Source organism: Octopus sinensis, linkage group LG7 (genome assembly GCF_006345805.1).
Source record: "Octopus sinensis linkage group LG7, ASM634580v1, whole genome shotgun sequence".
NCBI lineage: Eukaryota > Metazoa > Mollusca > Cephalopoda > Octopoda > Octopodidae > Octopus > Octopus sinensis.
In genome coordinates, this window is record NC_043003.1 from 67,194,027 (window position 1) to 67,201,526 (window position 7,500).

Sequence of the window (7,500 nt, forward strand, 5' to 3'; positions counted from 1 at the left end):
GGGGAGGTCAGCAGCTTCCAACTGCCCCGCCCCCCTGTTTAAAGGCTGTAATGGACAGGTTTGTGTGTCACATAGCTAGCTAGAGGCGATGGCATCTTGGAGCTAATCAATGGCAGCATTCGTCCTAATTTCCTGGACTGCCATTAGCTTGGCGATAACTATTAATATCCAGTACTGATGACGTAGTCTCCTTTAGAGAGATTTAGAAATATTAACATTTCTATTATGTATATATATATAATACAAAATGGGACAAGAAAGCAAAACATCTGAACAGCCAGGTGATACAAATATGGGACAACAAAACATCCAGATAGACGATACAAAGAAAACAAGAACGGGTCATTCGAAGTTTTCTTTCCTCAGTCAAGCACCAGATTATCCTCGCAATTTCGACTGATTATTCTTGAGATTGTTCCAATCTGGCCAGCCCCAAAGAAAAACTTAGCTAAGAGCATTATATATATATATATATATATATATATATATATATATATATCACCGTCACCGTCACCGTGGTCAACCAGGCTATCAGATGTTGTCAAACATCCCTGGTCACAATGCACTTTGCATTGATTTAGCCTTCAAATGACGTCACCACGCTGGCTAAGCGGGCAAGCCAACAGAAGAAACAGTGAGCGAAAGTTGATGCGAAAGAGTACAGCAGGGATCACCACCACCCCTTGCCGGAGCCTCGTGGAGCTTTAGGTGTTCTCGTTCAATGCCCGATCTGGGAATCAAAACCGCGATCCTACGACCGCGTGTCCGCTGCTTTAACCACTGGGCCATTGCGCCTCCACATATATATATATATTGGGAGAGTTTACGAAAAAAAAAACAACAAAATACGAAGACAGGTGGTGTACAAAACAAACAGATGTATTAGTATAACGCTCAGGAATAGAAAAAGTCTTTTACGTTTCGAGCCTACGCTCTTCTACAGAAAGGGACACAGAAAACAAGGAGAGAAAAAAAATGTGTGTAATGGCTAACGATATATATATTTAAGGCGAGCTAGCTGAAATGTTAGCAGGCCAGATAAAAAGCTTAGCAGCATTTCGTCTATGTATACGTTCTGAGTACAAATTCCGCCGTGGTTGGCTTTGCCTTTCATCCTTTCTGTGTGTATCAAATACGTACCAGTTGAGTACAGGCGGTCGAATTAGCCCCTTCTCTGAAATTGTTGACCTTAAACCAAGATTTGAAACCAATATGTATTTTCAAAATGCAAACATTATTAATTTCAATCCCGAAAGGTTTCTCATCTTTTTTCCTGACGACGACGAATTTGAGTAACTCCGTTCCAAGTTAAGTGCTCGCATCCTGCCGAGATCAACTTTGCTGTTCTTTCCCCCGGGGTATGATATCGTGTATGTACCTTCATCGAACCTAAATTAGAAACAATTGCTAGACGACGACCTGACAGAATCTTTAATACGTGGGAAAAAAAGATTTGAGAATATTTTCCGCTGCTTTATAAGTTCTTTGCTTCGAACACATCATTTGCCTTTTGTACTTTCGGGGCCGATTTAATAAAATTCCCATCAAATAGTGGGGCCGATGGTATCTTTTCTCCTCAATATTGTTGGCCTTGTGCCTAAATTATAAAGCATTATTTTTTTGTTGTTGTTGTTATCGCTATCATCATTGATGGTATAGCGTGATGTTATTCATCATTAATACTATCGTATTTGTTATTGCCTTTTCACGTACTTCATACAAAAATTTCATTACAACCAAGTGTTAAATTTTTCGTCCTGCAACATTTTCAATTCTGATGGTGTTTCACTTGCTATTAATTTGCTGTTTTGTCGGAATTTATCAGTCACTTTATAACAGTGTTTTTATGTTTGTGTATGTTGGAAATGTTCATCGTGTACAAAAACGTTTGTGTTGATTACATTCCATCAGAGTTTACTGTTTGTTTTTCACATAACTATTCTTGTATATTGATTATTTCTCACATTTTGCGTAGATGGTATATGGACATGAAGGGATTTTTATGACAGCGTGCACGTTTATTCCCAGTAGTTTTCGATAGTGTTAATAGATTGGTTTGCATTTATCTCTTCTTCGGTTTGAATACGAAAGGTACAAGTGATTGTCCTCCTGCTACTGTGACAGGATGTTTATGTAGTGCATAGACGTAGTGCTATCAGTTATATTTTACAGTATTGATATGTTTTATTGCCCACAGGGGGCTAAACATAGAAGGGAAAAACAAAGGGTTTAAGTCGACTATACCGACCCCAATGCGTAACTGGTACTTGTTTAATCGAACCCGAAAGGATGAACGGCAAAGTCGACCTCGGCGGAATTTGAACTCAGAACGTAGCGGCAAACAAAATACTTATTTTTTTACTACCCTCAAGGAGCTAAACACAGAGAGGACAAACAAGGACAGACCAACGGATTAACTCGATTATATCGACCTCAGTGCGTAACTGGTACTTATTTAATCGACCCCGAAAGGATAAAAGGCAAAGTCGACCTCGGTGGAATTTGAACTCAGAACGTAGCTGCAGAAGAAATACCGCTAAGCATTTCGCCCAGCGTTCTAACGTTTCTGCTAGCTCGCCGCCCTATAGTATTGATATTTTGACAGATAGACATGGTCATCCACCAATTCAAGTGTCTGACATTATCTTTAAAATGAATGAACAGCTAGAAATCAGGTGACATATTTTGTATTTATACTGGCTGTTTTCTCTGTATTTGACATCGTCTTTTCATTTGTTAGTATTGGTGTTGTTATTCTTCTACCTCGATTCATTCCTCATTGAGTACATGTATTATCAAAGGTTTTACAGGTGTGGTTATCTTGCCGTGCACTTTACATTACCTCTAAGATTACTCTTCCAACTCTTTACCTTCTGAGTTCAAATTCCGCCGAGATCAACCACTCTTTTCATTCCTTCGGGGTTCATACGTTAAATGTCAGTTAAGCACTGCTGTTGATGTAACCGACTTACATCTCTCCTAAGATCATTGGCTTTGTGCTATAATTTTAAATCATTCTTTATTGTGTTCCTTTCTTCCTAAGATTACTGTGTATAATTTGTGAGAGATTTTATTGTTATTTCTAGCAAACCGGGCGATGAGGTATTGGACGGTTCCTTGTGGAAAATACCTCGACGTTAGATCCCTTAGCGGACTCCCACTCAACTTAAGCAAGTACTGATTCTGCAATAAAAGAACTCGAGTCACATTACACATTATCACGAAGAATGTCCTTGTACATTTACTATATAGACAATGTTATCTCCAAGTTAAACATTCACTATTCCATGTGTGTCTTTACATCTGTAAGTCAGTCTTCATGTACTTTTTTCTGAATTCATCTTACCGCTTCCTGCTTAATTTGTGTAATGGGTGGAACAGTTTTCTTGGAAAGCCGCGTTCTATTAGTCTCACTAAAGTAATTTTGCCGCTATCAAATTAATTGTTATAGATTTTAAATTTTATATACTTCTCTATTTGTATGGGGCTCATGCTTTCTTTCTGCAGGGGTAATGTATTTGCTTTATAACAATGCACTTTTCCATCCAGCGTTTTTCAGAATTACATGACCGTGACTTGGTACATGCGATGACTTTCGATTTATGTCTGACAACCTACTCTAGGAATCAATCCTGTTTCTTTTGCTTTTTCTCTCCCCTAATGCACTTAGAAGTTGCCAATTTTTTAAAATCAAAATTCCTCTATTTGTTGCAAGACATTCAGTGTATAATACTAAAGTTCAACTTTTGTGTGAGATAGATTTATGCAGTCTCATATTTTTGCCAATAAATTGAGCGTTTGTTATTTATTCGTCTCTTCTGTGTTATGTGTTTCCAAATTTATTACTCTTTTATATATTGTATTGTGCTTACTTCATTTATGGTGATGCACTTATAATGTCATAAACAATTTATTATTTGAAGAAAACAGTGAGATCCTAAGGGAAGCCCTGACACATAGGTTTAGACTGAAGTTCATTTTACAGTGTTGTAATTTCCATGTAGAGATATTTATATAATCATATTCCATCTTTTTTATATTCACCTAATCATACGTAAAGAATAAGAGTTATATATGACCAGAGTAGAGGTTACTCAATGCATCATATATTTTGTGGTTGTGAGGAATACAAGAAAGAGCCTTGCCTGAAACAGCGAACACGACAATATGCCAGACCAACTTACTTTTCATGTCAATATACGTCTCATGTTTTATAGGCATCTCTAGGATATCAAATATATCACGAAGAACATAAATTTATGGTCCCTCCTTTCGTAGATCATGAAAAAGGTACCAAATCGTATAACATAATTCGGTTTCAAAAGATATTTCTAACTTTGTTTCATGTCAGAAATATTCTTACTTTGCTGTATGTACGAAAGAAGATCGATGCAGAGTAGATGCCTAATATACACGTTTAATCGGTTTACAAAGTTACATAAACATTTCTATCAGACAAGGCTGTTTGATTAAAATATTCCACATCTATTTTATTATAGCTTATAGCTGTTATATTCTACAAATGCTTTGGTTTTCTCCAAGTTTAGATCAGTACCAGCTAAATATTGTCATCCATGCAGTAGCAGGTCTCCTATATTTTTCGGTTGGCTGGCTGGTTGGTTTTGTCGGTTGATTACTGTGTAAATCGTTTTGCTCTACATTATTTGTATGACACAGGTATATTTTGTGAACAGCATTTTGAAATAGTTAATGTCCACTGATATCATTTCTTTATCGAATATTGACCAATACAATTACTGTGCTAATTTTTCATGACTGTCATTATATTTCGTAGTCATTATTTGAGTACAGGAAGGCGTCGAGCTGGCAAAAACGTTAGCATACCGAGCAAAATGCTTAGCGGTATTTCGTCTGCCGTTACGTTCTGAGTTCAAATTCCGCCGAGGTCGACTTTGCCTTTCATCCTTTCGGGATCGATAAATTAAGTACCAGTTACACACTGGAGTCGATGCAATCGACTTAATCCGTCTGTCTCTCTTTGTTTGTCTTCTCTGTGTTTAGCTCCTTATGGGTAGTAAAGAAATAAGTATTTCATATGTCGCTACGCTCTGAGTTCAAATTCCGCCGAGGTCGACTTTGCCTTTCATCCTTTCGGGGTCGATTAAATAAGTACCAGTTACGCACTGGGGTCTATATAATCGACTTAATCCGTTTGCCTGTCCTCGTTTGTCCTCTCTGTGTTTAGCCCCTTGTGGGTAGTAAAGAAATAGGTATTTCGTCAGTCTTTACGTTCTGAGTTCAAATTCCACCGAGGTCGTCTTTGCCGTTCATCCTTTCGGGATTGATAAATTAAGTACCAGTTGCATACTTGGTTCGATCAAAAGTTTCGGACTTTTGCCAGGAGTAGAATATATTATTTGAGTACAAATACAGCTTATACTATACATGTGATTACTTTGAGTATTCAGCGCTTTGTTTTGCATTGCAAACTACAAGCTAAATCTGCCTAAAATTATCTCCTTTTAACCTAAACTGGCACTTCGTTGGTTACGATCGCGAGTGTTCTAACTCATCTGGTCAACATAAGAATCCGTTCGTGAAATTTACATGCTAGTGGTTGAGCAGTCCATAGACACGTGTAATCCTAAACATAGTTCTTAGGAAGATTCAGTAACAGAGAATGTGAGAAGTTTCTCCCATTGAATTACAAATACAACTCTTTTTGCTTACTAAGTGGACTGGTGCAATGTCAAATAAAGTGTCTTTCTCAAGGATACAATACGCCTAATGGGAATCGTGCTCACAAACTTACGACTGTGAGCCGAATATTATTAATTGTGCGTCTACACCTTGTTAATATATTGCTACGGTTAAACTATCGTTTGTAATAAGGTTTTGAATTTAATTTTACTTGTCCATTTACATTATTTTCTACTCTAGGCACAATGCCCGAAGCATTTGAGGAGGAGGCATGTCGATTACATCGAATCCAGTACGCAACTGGTACTTAATTTATCGACCCTGAAAAGATGACAAGCAAAGTTTACTTTGGCGGAATTTGAAATCAGAACGTAGAGACAGACAAAATACCACTAAGCATTTCGTCCGGTGTGCTGTGCTAACCATTCTGCCAGCTCGCCGCCTTGCTTGTCCATTTACACAGACTGACATTTGCTTTATAAATGATAATATATGTAGCTGGGTACTGTTTGACTCGAAGTCAACTAATTGGGCAGAACCTTATTCAAAGGCATTTCAGTTCTGTTAGATTTGGCTTTTGATAACTTGCTTATCCAATGACTCCTTTATATATATGGCGGCTGCATATCTTTCATGGATATTTCACTGTTATTTGTAACCGTCCATTAATTACATAGAATCTTTCTCTTTGGATGTATTCATTAGTCACGAAAATAAAGTGATGTAAATAGACTATATTTACATTAGTAAGTGTTTACCTGTACGTCTCTTGATACAGATTCAATCTGAGTTTAATCTCGTTTGCATAGAGAAGCTTCCCTGATATTTCTAGAATTTTCTTTGAATTCTTATCACTTCAAGTCGATAATACGAAGTGATATTCTGAATATTATCGACCGCTATAATCGAATTTCAAGAATTCGGCGAAGTTTTAAGTTTGTACAAGTGTAGGATGCTAACACGTTCTTCGGTGCTGAGACATATCACGACATTACACTTTACAATTCCACATTGGACGTGATGTGGTCGCTTCACATACCAACGCCTTTTGTCTATTCAAAATCTGTTCGATTATCTTTTCTAAATAAATACTTATTCAATTGTTCATTGCTGATCTTTAACTTCCTTCTGTTTATAACTTTGATTACAAAACATGTAGATATATTTCTATAGAAATATATTTCAAAGATGCTTTTTCTTTTACTTTATAAAGATACAATAATTCATGGAAGAAGCCAGTAGCTCAGGACTAGTTGCCAAGCTGGGGGAATTATACTGGTCTTTAAATATATGTAGAGAAAGAAGAATCTGTTATAAATATTGTTCAACTGATGTGATCATGGACATTGTTCTTTTTGAGAGTATGCTTCCGAGATTTGCTTAATACGGGATATTGCAAGATTATCAGAATTTCATCCGCTGTGAGAATTTTCTGGGTCTCATGAAGTTGGAACATCAGAGTAAGACGAAGGAGACACGCCATGAAGAAAAATAGGTATAAGAATAGAATAAAATAGGTATAAGAATTAAGGAAGAAATTAACTCCCTTAAGACAAAACCCTTCGTAAAATTTGAACTGGAACTATTCCGGATGATCATTTAATGAATTAGCCACGAAATACTTTGACATTAAGAGAGTAAGCGTACCCTTTACTTGCACAAATCTATCGAAGAGCTTTATGTAGCTGTCACACTACTCATTGTGCTTTATGTTTAGCATGATTATTATGATCGTTTTCTAGATGAGGACTAAACTCTGCTTCTCTGGATCACGTTCTGATATATTTTTCACGTTTCCATTAATATAAAAACATTACAAGGTGTATTTTGTTGTATTGT

The 7,500-nt window shown here is 36.8% G+C and overlaps 1 protein-coding gene and 1 long non-coding RNA gene across 2 annotated transcripts in view; both read right to left on the bottom strand.

Moving 5' to 3' along the window:
- The window catches only part of LOC115214430 (sodium- and chloride-dependent glycine transporter 1-like), a 346,642-nt gene that overhangs the window by 124,624 nt on the left and 214,518 nt on the right, over positions 1-7,500 (bottom strand). The gene's annotated exons all lie outside the window — the stretch shown is intronic.
- The window catches only part of LOC118764267, a 19,981-nt gene continuing 18,137 nt past the window's right edge, over positions 5,657-7,500 (bottom strand). Inside the window, exon 3 of the long non-coding RNA XR_005000067.1 lies at positions 5,657-5,686. This is a non-coding gene — a long non-coding RNA (uncharacterized LOC118764267). The remainder of the gene's footprint in view (positions 5,687-7,500) is intronic.